The 15,200-nt window shown below is 39.8% G+C and overlaps 1 protein-coding gene across 1 annotated transcript in view; it reads left to right on the top strand.

Moving 5' to 3' along the window:
* The first annotated feature begins 3,693 nt into the window (after positions 1-3,693).
* The window catches only part of ipo11 (importin 11), a 239,190-nt gene continuing 227,683 nt past the window's right edge, over positions 3,694-15,200 (top strand). Inside the window, exon 1 of the mRNA XM_024418169.2 lies at positions 3,694-3,819. The gene's annotated coding sequence lies outside the window, so the exon portion shown is untranslated. The remainder of the gene's footprint in view (positions 3,820-15,200) is intronic.

The raw sequence follows: 15,200 nt of genomic DNA, 5'->3' as shown, positions 1-15,200 counted from the left end.
TCCCACCTCAGCTGTAGATCTCTGTAGTTCATCCAGAGTGATCATGGGCCTCTTGGCTGCATCTCTGATCAGTCTTCTCCTTGTATGAGCTGAAAGTTTAGAGGGACGGCCAGGTCTTGGTAGATTTGCAGTGGTCTGATACTCCTTCCATTTCAATATTATCGCTTGCACAGTGCTCCTTGGGATGTTTAAAGCTTGGGAAATCTTTTTGTATCCAAATCCGGCTTTAAACTTCTTCACAACAGTATCTCGGACCTGCCTGGTGTGTTCCTTGTTCTTCATGATGCTCTCTGTGCTTTTAACGGACCTCTGAGACTATCACAGTGCAGGTGCATTTATACGGAGACTTGATTACACACAGGTGGATTGTATTTATCATCATTAGTCATTTAGGTCAACATTGGATCATTCAGAGATCCTCACTGAACTTCTGGAGAGAGTTTGCTGCACTGAAAGTAAAGGGGCTGAATAATTTTGCACACCCAATTTTTCAGTTTTTGATTTGTTAAAAAAGTTTGAAATATCCCATAAATGTCGTTCCACATCATGATTGTGTCCCACTTGTTGTTGATTCTTCACAAAAAAATACAGTTTTATATCTTTATGTTTGAAGCCTGAAATGTGGCAAAAGGTCGCAAAGTTCAAGGAGGCCGAATACTTTCGCAAGGCACTGTAACTATTAGTTCCTTGAACTGTATTTTGCGGGTGCCTTTTCATTATCTGGATAGACACTCTGTGGCGATTTTAGTATGCAAATCTTGGTGGGGCAAACTCACCTGTTTTTTTTAATGCATGCCACAACAACACAACACTAAACAATACATTAGTTGCACTATAACAGTGACAAATGGTGCCCACAAACTGTTCGGGCCTGGATAGCTCTGCTGTTGGGATAAGCTTTTTCTTTTCAGCACCATGGAGTGAATCCTTACCACTGCTGTACCTGGCTGTCAACAGTGCCTTGTCTGGCAGCGAAACAGTTCATTCAGCCTCATGTACTGCCTTTAAAAAAAACATAGCTGATATGGCTGACTTGCTTAAACAAATGTGTTTTATACTGACAATTGAGATGTACAAACTATGGCATAAGGGAACGACGAGCGGATAAGACAGGCTATAGGCTGGCATTCTCTGGATTGATGGTGCTTTCAAGACAACTGGGAATTCTGAAGTAAAAGAAGGTTGAATCAAGATGTCAAAAATGACACCATGGGGGGCCTCCCGAGTGGCACAGTGGTGTAAGGCACTGCATAGTGGTGCTTGAGGCGTCACTAGAGACCTGGGTTTGATCCCAGGCTGTGTCACAGTTTGCCGTGATTGGGAGACCCATGAGGCGGCGCACAATTGGCCAAGAAACATCTGGGTTAGAGGAGGGTTTGGCCGGCCAGGATGTCCTTGTCCCATTGCACTCTAGCGACTCCTTGTGGCGGGCCAGGCGCCTGCAAGCTGACTCCAGTCGCCAGTTGTACAGTGTTTCCTCCAATACATTGGTGCGGCTGGCTTCAGGGTTAAGCGAGTCAAGGGTTAAGCGAGTTAAGTCAAGAAGCAGTGCGGTTTGGCAGGGTTGTACTTTGGAGGAAGCATGGCTCTCGACCTTTGCCTCTCCCGAGTCCGTATGGGAGTTTCAGTGATAAGACAAGACGGTAACTACCAATTAGATATCACGAAAAGGGGGTAAAAAAATAACAACAAAAAATATTTATATATTTTTTAATTAAAACAAAACACCATGTTTGTATGCGGCTTTATTAACTCAATGATTTATTTTTTATTGTTTGCTAACTAATGTGACGCATACTAATGCCAAATTAACATGCAAAACAGGTAACAATTGTTTACTTTTTTAATGCATTTCTTTAGCTGAACAAGTGGGGCTCAAAACAGGTGGGGCTCTGCCCTGAATGACTGTTCGCCACTGTAGACTCTTGTGGTTTCTAGCTAACATCATACCAATCAAAGCAGTAGAGTAAACCATTCATCTTGGGGGAGCGGGTTTGCCAAACGCGATCATACCACGCAATTACACGATTCATAAAATGGTCATATAAAAAAAGTAATAATGACAGACTAGTTCAACAATAAATTAACATTTACAAATTATCCAATGGATTATGATAATTGTGTGCTAAAATAAGTAGTGATGCAGAAACATAAGTTTGTACCCCCCTATTTTTATTTGTTTCATGGCTCAGGCGGCCATGTGGACACAAGGCTGTTTGGTTCATCTTAGTCACGAAAACTGATAATTTTGCAGCTGTTTCTGATGAATAAATAATGCCATGCTGGGTGGCGGTAACATTAAAATTAAATTCAGCCCTGAAATGAAGCGTAGGCTTTAAACAATTTGTATGTCATATCATAGGAAAAGACACTGCATTCACATGGATTTGCACGAAGTGGGCAGTTCCGATTTGCCGCTTCAAGCCCAACTATATCATACTTTGACTAAAACGATGACTTATTGACTTAAATCGTTGTGCAACATCATGGATAAGCTCTGGCTTTCTACTGGTGTGGGCGTTTAAAAATGTAACCTCCATAACCAGGCAATGTATTTTCCATCATATCTGTAGAACCAACCATGATAACACAGAAAATGTGATGTCTACACCTATGTTTTGATAGTCAGTGATTACAACAGTGCCACGTACAAAAACTTGGTACATTTTCAGGGCCCCTGACTGTACAAGTTTCATGTTTTTATGAAATAATTTGCACATATCGCATTAACTATACAGGAAATTGTTATAAACTCATATAAACTGTATTTTTTTGTTATATGACAATGTTTTAGGTTGACATTAATATTACACAATTTATGATATCACATGCCATACTTTTATTTTCGTGCATACATTTAAATCGACTGGTTTGGATTTCTTCCTCACAAATATGGCTGACATTTTCACCACGTTTGGAACTTTGAGGTGTTTATGACGTAGACCGTCTAGTAATTTAATAGGGTCTCTGTAGTTCCTTCTACTGCAGTCATGGCAATCAGACAGCGCTCACCTTACTGCTCTGTGTCTCTCAATGGAATGATTGCTCATTCCATTGATGTATGACAGCGTGTTCATTGACGTCCAATAATCTGTTGTTAACGCCGTGTATGTGGTGTTTGTGCTTTGTACTTGCAGAGCAATCATTGTACAATTTCTCCATTCGAGCCTGCACAGTTTTTTGACATGGCATGGCTGCATATCAACAGCAATAATTTATGTAATCAGCGTGTGGATTTTCTCACTCCGTCCCTTATCGCACTTCTTTCCTGTGAAGAGCCTGTCTAATGTCTGTTCTAATGTCTGTTGTTGGGGGCTTGCGCTGCTGCCATCAACGGTTTGGGTCTCATGGTGCCTGAGACCCAAACCGTTGTGTCACTTTGTCATTATGGGGTATTGTGTGTAGATTAAGGGGAAAAATAATATTTAATCCATTTTAGAATAAGGTAACGTAACAAAATGTGGAAAAAGTTAAGGAGTCTGAATACTTTCCGAAGGCACTGTATTTGGACCATGACTGCATGATTTGGACAATGAAGCTAACATTTAAAATGTCTCTATACTTCAGCATTTAGGATTTGAGATCAAAAGTTTAGTATTTTAGTGAAGCTGGTGGTGGCACAGACATGTATTTATGTACACGATCTAAAATAACTTAAGTTAAGCTATTGGTGGTAAGGCAATATTGTACGTCATCAAAACGCGTCTTGCTTGCTGTGGATCGCGCCCTTCCAAGCGACAGCGTGTGCGTTTGTAGCTGCGAACAGCTGACACAAGATTAGTCAAGTTTCAGTGTTTCTATCAAGATATCATTTCTTAGGTGAGTCTTAATTTGTGACTGCAATCTGCAAAAGTGTGTCATTCGCAAATGAAAGCCTCCCCCTTAAGTCGTGTTAGCTATCTTTACAAGGATGTTGCTAACGTTAGCTAGCTTGCTAGTTGACAGACACGTTTCTTCCAAGTTTCTTCCTCCGCGTCTGTGTTGACAATTCACCTAGCTAACGTTACATGAAAGAAACGTAGCAAGCAAATTTAGCACTCTAGTCTCTACCAATATACTGAGGGCAAATTCTCCAACGATTTTTTTAAATAACCGACGTAAGGTAGCTAGCTAGCAAGGTCCCTCTAGTTTAGGTATCTAGCTAATTTTAGCTACTGAAGCTAGCTATGTATTTGACAGCTTTGCAGAATAACAAAAATATATTTTAGGTATGTATTGTAGCTAGTTAACGTTAGCTCTATTTTTAGTATAATAAGAGCCCAACGGTATGAAGCTTTCCAGCTGCAGAATGTACCTCGAGAGTTGAGGCTAGTGGGGGTGGTCAGATATGCCAAATCATTGTTTTGATTTTATAGCTAAGGCGAGGGCTAACGTTAGTCATATCCATCTTGCAGTGATGCTAGCTATGTTTCATCTGTCTAACTATGACGGGGACTCTTGCTCGTGATGATACTCCCAGCAATGCGATTTGAATCAGAAATTCTGACATTTCTGATTCGTCTTTTAGTTTACACAGGCCTACACCACCAACAAAACAAACTCCGATTGTTCTTGATATTCTAATATGTTTCGAGAGCACATCTGTGTAACCACACCTATGAAACATACAAATATCACCCACTGATCAAATAAAATCAAACGTATTTATAAAGCCCTTTTCACATCAGCAGATGTCACAAAGTGTGAATACAGACACTCAGCCTAAAACCTCAGAGAGCACATGGCCAGATTGTTCTTCAAGATGTTCATCGATGACCAGCAAGGTCAAATAACAATCACAGTGGTTGTAGAGGGTGCAACAGGTCAGTACCTCAGGAGTAAATGTCAATTGGCTTTTCATAGCCGAGCATTCAGTGAAAAGACGAAAAAAGCAGGTCCGGGACAAGGTAGCGTGTCCGGTGAACAGGTCAGGGGTTCCATAGCTGCAGGCAGAACAGTTGAAACTGGAACAGCAGCACGACCAGGTGGACAGCAATGAGTCATCAGGCCAGGTAGTCCTGAGGCATGATTCTCGGGCTCAGGTCCTTTGGAAGGGAGATAGAGAATTTCTTAAATTCACACAGGACACCAGATATAAGACTGATCCTAGCTTCCCGGCAGCTGAGACAGGGTCAGGGGACACTGTTGCCCCGTCCAATGATATCCAACCAGGCAGGATATAACTCCACCCACTTTGCCAAGGGATAGCACCCACACCACTACAGGGATATCAACAGACCACCTACTTACTACCCTGAGACAAGGCTGAGTGTAGCCCACAAAGAACTCCTCCACCGCACGAGCCTGAGGGGGCGCAAAACCGGACAGGAAGATCACGTCAGTGACTCAACCCACTCAAGTGACGCACCCCTCCTAGGGACTGCATGGAAGAGCACAAGTAAGCCAGTAACTCAGACCCCGTAAATAGGGTCAGAGGCAGAGAATCCCAGTGGAGAGAGGGTGAAAGAATGTACCAGAAGTATATAAAATTTAAAATAAACGTACATACGGAGCCTTACATATAAAGCAAGCCTTACATACGGATGGGGAACCCATAAGATATCGCTCTTATGCAAAATGTAATAACATTTTCTACCTGTAAAATTTGGGCACCTACTCATTCAAGGGTTTTACTTTATTTGTACTTTTTTCTACATTGTAGAATACTAGTGAAGACATTAAAAATATTAAATACCAAATATGGAATCATGTAGGTACCAAAAAAGTGTTAAACAAATCAAAATATATTTCTTACTCTTTCAAATGACTGCTCGACTTGGCATTGACTATGTCCCCATTACCAGTAAAACATAAACAAAACCTATTTCTTTCACTTACTTGCTGTGCTGGTTCGTTGTTAATTTGTTCAGTCATTTCATTCTCAACCAGGATTTCTATGGAACGCCATTTGGGTCTTTGCGTGTCAAAAAAGATAGTCAAATAACACTATTTTACATGTCAATTAAGCTTATTGACCAATCAGGACCTGTATATAACTGCATGTCACATAATCATTTAACGTGTTCATACATTTTTTATGTTATTACACGCTGATTACACTATCACTTGTATTTCATATGTCAGAATGATTCATCGATACATATGCTATGATGCTGGTAAAGTTGTCTCGCGTACCTATAGTGCTGGTCATTAAAAAAGCTAGCTCATGGATGCAAGCAATGTTCTTCCCCAAAAACATAGCATAACGACATCTGTTAGCTAGATATCTATATAGCTAGGTGTAATCTAAAATAACCCTCATTTATAAGACATTTCTTATTTGATTAATGGTCGGAACCATCTGTGAAGCTAGCCACAATAAGGATTAGCCACAATAGTGGACTTTGCGGTTAGCCTTCAAAGTAAAAGTAAGTAATTGACAGTGATGTTAATGAATACAAATAGTAGAATTATGCCATAATTGAATAGATCATGCTAAACAAAGTTGGAATGTTATATAAAATCAAATAAATACAATAGTTTGTTAATTTCACAATCTGTTGTAATCACACTGGATGTATTATACTTTATAATTGCATTGGGGGCATACTTGTTTCACTGTACAGCCTTACCTATGGATTGTGGCTCAATGACATGGGTTTACTCAGTGACACCCAGAGAACATTAGTGTTGTAGCTCTAATTGTGGGACTCTGAAACAACTGAATTGAGCACATTTATTGTCAACCTATGTGTATTAAACACTATTCCCGAGGAAAAACAATACCGCGTGGATGTTTTGGAGTCTGATAACTCTGAGGAGGATGTTGGCGAAAAAATATATTGGGTAGACTGATACCCCATTTCATAGCTTCACATTCCAACCTTGTTTAACATTATCTAGTCTAAATATGGCATGATTCCTCCAATTGTAACCATCACTTTCAGAGGTACCTTTATTTTGAAGGCAAACCACAAATTCCACTATTGTGCCTAATCCATATTGTGGTTAGCTTCACACCACATAACCTGGTCCGGTTGAGCCTCACTAGCCGGATTAAGCAAGCTGGCTGCTAATAACGTTAGCTTTGGGCAACAGGGTTAAGTAGCTGGCTGCTATTTATTTTCATGAACTGAATTTCAATAGGCGAGCAACAAGTATAGCTAATACTTACTCACTAGGATTCCCAAATCATTGCTAAAAATAGTGAAAATTACTGCAGTTTCTACTGGTCATTGTTTTCATGCTGGTTGTATTGGTGCTAGCAAGCTGAAGCTAGCTAGCTACCCCAGAAGGTGCGGCCCAACAAATAATGCTTTATTACCAACTCAGCGTTGTAAACTCGTCGTTCGTGGCCGGTGTTTTCTTGTTTGCAGACTAATTTTGTACAGCTTTGACAGTGCTACTGATAGTAGTGGTGGCGCTTGGCTTGCACATGCAAATTCAGAACACACAACATTCTATAATAGAACGGTGTTATTTGACGTGTCAAATTAATTGCTTATTTAACGCGTCAAATTGTGTTATTTGACATGTTTATTTTACAATCAAAGACCCAAACGGCATTCCATAGTATCTCGTGAAGCTAATAGCAGTGATATTATTACTGTGTAACTCAACAAAACTGCTGACACAGGCTGTGAACAAGCGATTCGGGGGCATTTTCTGAGCTTCTTTACTGTGTCGCCACCGTGCTCGATGCTAAGTACAAGGACCGCTATTTCGATGCAGACAAACGGGGTTTATGTGAAATGTTACATACACAGCTGGACAAGATGGAAACGGACACGGTAACAGTGCGCACTAAGGAAGAGAGGTCATGGACAGACAGAGCTGAATCGTCACTGCTTGACATGTACAGTGGCTTGAGAAAGTATTCACTCCCTTGGCATTTTTCCTATTTTGTTGCCTTACATTCTGGAATTAAAATATAATTTGGGGGGGGTTTTGTATCAGTTGATTTACAAAACATGCCTACCACTTTCATGATGCAAAATATTTTTTTTATTGTAAAACAAGCAATAAATAAGACACACTAACTTAACTTGAGCACACATATCTATTCACCCCCCATGTCAATACTTTGTAGAGCCTCCTTTTGCAGCATTTACAGCTGCAAGTCTCTTGGGGTATGTCTCTACAAGCTTGGCACATCTAGCCACTGGGAGTTTTGCCCATTCTTCAAGGCAAAACTGCTCCCGTTTCTTCAAGTTGGATGGGTTCCGCTGGTGTACAGCAATCTAAGTCATACCACAGATTGTCAATTGGATTGAGATCTGGCTTTGACTAGGCCCTTCTAATACATTTAAATGTTTTCCCTTTAAACCACTCAAGTGTTGCTTTGGCAGTGTGCTTAGGTTCATTGTCCTGCTGGAAGGTGAACCTCCGTCCCAGTCTCAAATCTCTGGATGACTGAAACGGGTTTCCCTAAAAAATGCCCCTGTATTTAGCGCCATAAATTATATTTTCAATTCTGAACAGTTTCCCAATCACTGCCAATGAATAACTTCCCCACAGCATGATGCTACCACCACCATGCTTCACTCTTGGAAAGGTGTTCTCGCGGTGATGAGAGGTGTTGGGTTTGCGCCAGTGATAGCAATTCCTTGATGGCCAAAAAGCTCAAGCTCAAAGCTCTAGTCTCATCTGACTAGAGTACATTCTTCCATCTTCCATATGTTTGGGGAGTCTCCCACAATGCCTTTTGGCGAACACCAAACGTGTTTGCTTATTTTTGTACTTTTCTACGGCTTAAAGTGGTCCTCTGGACAGATATTCCAATCTCTACTGTGGAGCTTTTCCATCTTAGGTTTCTTTGTTGCCTCTCTGATTAATGCCCACCTTGCCTGATCTGTTCATTTTGGTGTGCAATTTCTTTCATCACATTCCCAGTGGGTCACAAGTTTACATTCAATTAGTATTTGGTAGCATTTCCTTTAAATTGTTTAACTTGGGTCAAACGTTTCATGTAGCCTTCCACAAGCTTCCCACAATCAGTTGGGTGAATTTTGGCCCATTCCTCCTGACAGAGCTGGTGTAACGGAGTCAGGTTTGTAGGCCTCCTTGCTCGAACACGCTTTTTCAGTTCTGCCTGCACATTTTCTACAGGATTACGGTCAGGGCTTTGTGATGGCCACTCCAATACCTTGACTTTGTTGTCTTCAAGTCATTTTGCCACAACTTTGGAAGTATGCTTGGGGTCATTGTCTATTTGGAAGACCCATTTGCGACCATGCTTTAAACCTCTTGAGGATATGGAGACGCTAGCGTCTCAACTGGCCAATTGCCTGGGGAAATGCAGAGCGCCAGATTCAAATAAAATTCTATAAAATTCAAACTTTCAATTAAATCACACATGTAAGATACTTAATTAAAGCTACACTCGTTGTGAATCCAGCCAACATGTCAGATTTTAAAAATGCTTTTCGGCGAAAGCATAAGAAGCTATTATCTGATAGCATGCACCCATCTGAACCAGTAGTAAACAAAAGAGCTAGCGTAGCAGGCGCTACAAAAACGCTGAAATAAAATATAAAACATGCATTACCTTTGACGAGCTTCTTTTGCTGGCACTCCAATATGTCCCATAAACATCACAATTGGTCCTTTTTTCGATTAATTCCGTCCATGTATACCCAAAATGTCCATTTATAAAGCACGTTTGATCCGGAAAAAAACAGCTCGTCAAAACACAACGTCACCACAAAACATTTCAAAAGATGACAATAAATTTTGCTAAAGTATTTCAAACTACTTTTGTAATACAACTTTAGGTATATTTAAATGTTAATAATCGATCAAATTGTAGACGGGGCAATCTGTATTCAATACAGCAAGTAAACAAACCATGCACCTTTTTTCGTCTTGCGTAACTCTCAACAGTGTAACGTTGTTCCAGGATGTGCTTCTTCTTCGTTGCACAAATGATTAACTTCAACCAAATTCCAAAGACTGGTGACATCCAGTGGAAGTGGTAGGAACTGTAAAATGGTTGCTATCAAATATCCCTTGGGAAAGGCAACTGAGGGAACGGTCAGAGGCAAAAAAATATATAAAAATCTGAACAGTTATTCCTCTGGATTTTGCCTGCTACATAAGTTCTGTTATAGTCACAGACATGATTGAAACAGTTTTAGAAACTTCAGAGTGTTTTCTATCCACACCTACTAATCATATGCATATAATATATTCCTGGCATGAGTAGCAGGAGGTTGAAATTTGAGCACGCTATTTATCTAAAAGTGAAAATGCTGCCCCCTATCCCTAACAGGTTTTAACTTCCTGATGTCTTGAGATGTTGCTTCAATATATCCACATAATTTTACTGCCTTATGAAGCCATCTATTCTGTGAAGTGCACCAGTCCCTCCTGCAGCAAAGCACCCCCACAACATGATGCTGCCACCCCCGTGCTTCACGGTTGGGAGAGTGTTCTTCGGCTTGCAAGCCAAACAGTTCTATTTTTGTTTCATCAGACCAGAGGACATTTCTTCAAAAGTAACAACTTTGTCCCCATGTGCAGTTGCAAACCGTAGTCTGGCTTTTTTATGGCGGTTTTGGAGCAGTGGCTTCTTCCTTGCTGAGCAGCCTTTCAGGTTATGTTGATATAGGACTCGTTTTACTGTGGATATCGTTACTTTTGTACCTTTTTCTTCCTGCATCTTCACAAGATCCTTTGCTGTTGTTCTGGTATTGATTTGCACTTTTCGCATCAAAGTACGTTCATCTCTAGGAGACAGAACGCGTCTCCATCCTGAGCGGTATGATGGCTGCGTGGTCCCATAGTGTTTATACCTGCCTACTATTGTTTGTACAGATGAACGTGGTATCTTCAGGCATTTGGAAATTGCCCCCAAGGATGAATCAGACTTGTAGAGGCCTACAATTATTTTTTCTGAGGTCTTGGCTGATTTCTTTTGATTTTCCCATGACGTCAAGCAAAGAGGCACTGAGTTTGAAGGTAGGCCTTGAAATACTTCCACAGGTACACCTACAATTGACTTTAGGTCAATTAGCCTATCAGAAGCTTCTAAAGCCATGACATCATTTTCTGGAATTTTCCAAGTTGTTTAAAGGCACAGTCAACTTAGTGTATGTACTTCGGACCCACTGGACTTGTGATACAGTGAATTAAAAGAGAAATAACCTGTCTGTAAACAATTGTTGAAAAAATGACTTGTGTCATGCACAAAGTAGATGTCCTAACCGACTTGCCAAAACTATAGTTTGTTAACAAGAAATTTGTGGAGTGGTTGAAAAACAAGTTTTAATGACTCCAACCTAAGTGTATGTAAACTTCCGACTTCAACTGTACATATACACGCACGCACCACTTTTCAGTTTATTTTTTAGCATTTTTTTTAAATGACTTTTTCTCCATTTCATGTCACCAATTTTGAGAATTTTGTTTTTGTCCAAATAAAAAGCAGTTTAAGGTACAGGTTGTAATACAACAACATAGGGAAAAAGCCAAGGGGGATGAATGCTTTTGCAAGGCAATTTATGATGAAATCCTGGTTGAGTGAAATGACAAATGAACAACGAAACAGCACAGCAAGTAAGTGAAAGAAATAGGTTTTGATGATGATTTACTGGTAATGGGGACATATGTAAATGCCACCGAAATAACTTGTTAGTCAGTGTGGTGTGTGTGTAACCTTTATTTAACTAGGTAAGTCAGTTAAGAACAAATTCATATTTACAATGACGTCCAAACCCGGATGAAACTGGGCCAATTGTGCGCCGCCCTATGGGACTCCCAATCACGGCCGGATGTGATACAGCCTGGATTCGAACCAGGGACTGTATTACACCTCTTGCGCTGAGATACAGTGCTTTAGACCACTGCGTCCGTGTGTGTGTTATAACTATTTAACTGTCTTTGAATGCTTAAAAGGCCTTTAAATTTTAATATCGGTATTGTTTGTTTTGGCAAGGAATATATCGGATATTGGTATCGGCCAAAAATGTCATTTCAGTGCATCACTAATTTAAATGGTGAAATCTGACTTCCTGATTTATCAATAACCAAGGGCTGGTTCAGGAGGACCATGAATAACTCGCAATAGGTGCGAGTGGATGTGTTTAATCCGGCCACAGGTTTTGATTAGAGGTCGACCGCTTATGATTTTTCAACGCCGATACCGATGACTGGAGGACCAAAAAAAGCCGATACCGATTTAAAAAATGTATTTATTTATTTGTAATAATGACAATTACAACAATACTGAATGAGCACTTATTTTAACTTAATATAATACATCAATAAAATCAATTTAGCCTCAAATAAATAATGAAACATGTTCAATTTGGTTAAAATAATGCAAAAACAAATTGTTGGAGAAGAAAGCAAAAGTGCAATATATGCAATCTAAAAAAGCTAACGTTTATGTTCCTTGCTCAGAACAGGACAACATATGATAGCTGGTCGTTCCTTTTAATATGTCTTCAATATTCCCAGGTAAGAAGTTTTAGGTTGTAGTTATTATAGGACCTTTTCTCTCTATACCTTTTTGTATTTCATAGACCTTTGACTATTGGATGTTCTTATAGGCACTATAGTATTGTCAGCTTAATCTCGGGAGTTGATTGGCTTTAAGTCATAAACAGCGCTGAGCTTCAAGCTTTGCGAAAAGCTGCTGGCAAACGGGGGAAAGTGCGGTTTGAATGAATGCTTACGAGCCTGCTGCTGCCTACCACCGCTCAGTCAGACTGCTCTATCAAATCATTGACTTAATTATAATATTATAAACACACAGAAATATTAGCCTTAGGTCATTAATATGGCCAAATCCGGAAACTATCATTTCGAAAACATAACGTTTATTCTTTCTGTGAAAAACGGAACTGTTCCGTATTTTATCGAACGGGTGGCAACCCTAAGTCTAAATATTGCAGTTGCATTGCACAACCTTCAATGTTATGTCATAATTATGTAAAATGCTGGCAAATTAATTACGGTCTTTGTTAGGAAGAAATGGTCTTCGCACCGTTCGCAACGAACCAGGCGACCCGAACTGCTGCATATACCCTGACTGCTTACACTGAACGAAAGAGAAGTGACACAATTCCAGGCACGGCATTGATTATATGCAACGCAGGACAAGCTAGTTCAACTAGTAATATCATCAACCATGTGTAGTTAACTATTGATTACGTTAAGATTGATTTTTATAAGATAAGTTTAATGCTAACTAGCAACTTACCATGGCTCCTTGATGCCTGCACTCGCGTAACAGGTGGTCAGCCTGCCACACAGTCTCCTCGTTGATTGCAATATAATCAGCCATAATCGGCATCCAAAATTGCCGATTACCCATTCTTATGAAAACTTGAAATTGGCCCTAATTAATCGGTCATTCCAATTAATCGGTCGACCTCTAATCTGGGGACCCGTACCAAATCTTTTCAGTCTCCTTTCGTGGTGTGTTTGGATCATAGTAGTTTGTTGATGTGGACACCAAGGAACTTGAAACTGTCGACCCGCTCCACTACAGCCCTGTTGATGTGAATTGGGGCATGTTCGACCCTCCTTTTCCCATAATGACAACCTAATTACGGCTAACATTGTAGCTGTTTAAAGCTAATTCCCTGCAGTTCTGCACATTTTGCCATGGCTTATGCATTCCGAGTGACTCAAACATAACAAAATCTGTGGGGGCCCTATGCCATGATAAAAATACTCCTGAATGCAGATTTTATTTTAAATTCTCTGACTGTCTAGCTATTATTTTTCATTCAAAGATAATCTTATTTAAAAATGTATAGTTCCATTTATCTTTTCTACATTATCTGGTTTTAGTCATTTAAGTTTACACTGGAAACACTTTTCCATCTCAATTTGTTTATTCTCTAAAAATAAGTAAATAAATGTGTTCTAATGTGTTCTTTTGGCAGTGAATTTAAATGCATTTTTCAGACATGACTCATTGCTAACAAGCATGTTTCCTCTTATACTTGTTTCCTCTCCTTGAATCCTCTTCTCACTTCCATCTGACTGAGTAGGAAGTGAGTGAAGGTTTGGAGGAGTCGAGGAAAGGCTATTGAGATTCAGCTTGGGTTAGTTTAAAATGTGTTGCAAATATGCTGCTGTATGATATTTATCACTTCTTTGTACTGAGTTTAGCGTCTATCACCATAGGCTACTCTGTAGGCCTACACAACAGCATTCTCTCTTGTTTGGTGTTTTGGATTCTAATTTCTTCATGCCTCTAGATGGCAGTCTAGCAAAGCTGATTTCCTTACTGAATAGGCCTTCCCCTGCACACGTTGCGCTCTGAGCTCTGGCTGTCTGTCTCTGTTCTTGTAGCTTTATGGCACAAGTGCTGGTGTACGAGTGGCTTTTATCCATTGCTGAAGATATGCAGTGTTGTGTATGAATTTCAAAGGGATATGTGGATAAAACGCGAGGGCGCATAGCTTTGTGTGTGTGTATTAAAAGTAAAAACATGTATGTACCAATCCCGGATTGCCCGTTTACATTATCATATATTTTACTCTCCTAGCCTACTTGATATGCCTAAGCGTTTCAGCTTGTTTTTTGTCTTTTTAATGGTTGTGAACAGTCATGCTGATTCCCATGAAAAATAGCCTTTTGAGTGACTAAATGTCACCCATAATATTTTTCCCTGAGAAAAAGTACTTTATCTCTCATAGCTAACTACCAGGATGTTTGAGAAGACCGGCAGAGTGGGCAGGAATCTTGGCTGACAGCTCTTTGAAACGCCTATGTTAAGCGACTTGGATGCCGTAAAATCCTTTCAAGCAAATTTGGTGATACACAAACAAACAACATTGAAATTGCATCAATTGTTTTTACATTTTTTTTTATATACATCTCCCATTTGGCACGTCTGAAGTATCTTTGCCATAGATGAATAGTGTAAACTTATAATTATATTTGCTGACACCCTACAGTAAAATTTTGGCACCAGTAGAGTAGCTATATAAACCACGCCCTTCCGCTAACATGCCTTCTCCAATGTTGGTTATAAGCCGGTACTTAAATTAGGTAAGCGACTATCATGTTACCATTGGTGTATTAAAATGAGTTAGTGACGTCACCCTATCCCCTTAATCCCCCCTCCTGAATCCAAATGTTTGACATGGGCAAGGATCAGTAACTTTTTATGATCACACTTTGTCAATGTAGAAGCGACGGTCATTTTTCATACTTTGGTTATTATACTTTGATCTGGTTGAATCGAAATATCATAAAATTTAATGAAATTCCTGATTTTGACTTTTCATTGCCTTTAACTCCTCAAATGTATCTACTCTCAT

The sequence above is a fragment of the Oncorhynchus tshawytscha genome, linkage group LG04, assembly GCF_018296145.1.
Source record: "Oncorhynchus tshawytscha isolate Ot180627B linkage group LG04, Otsh_v2.0, whole genome shotgun sequence".
NCBI classification, from domain to species: Eukaryota; Metazoa; Chordata; class Actinopteri; order Salmoniformes; family Salmonidae; genus Oncorhynchus; species Oncorhynchus tshawytscha.
Note: the sequence above shows the minus strand (reverse complement) of the source record. Positions and strands in the feature narration are given on the sequence as shown.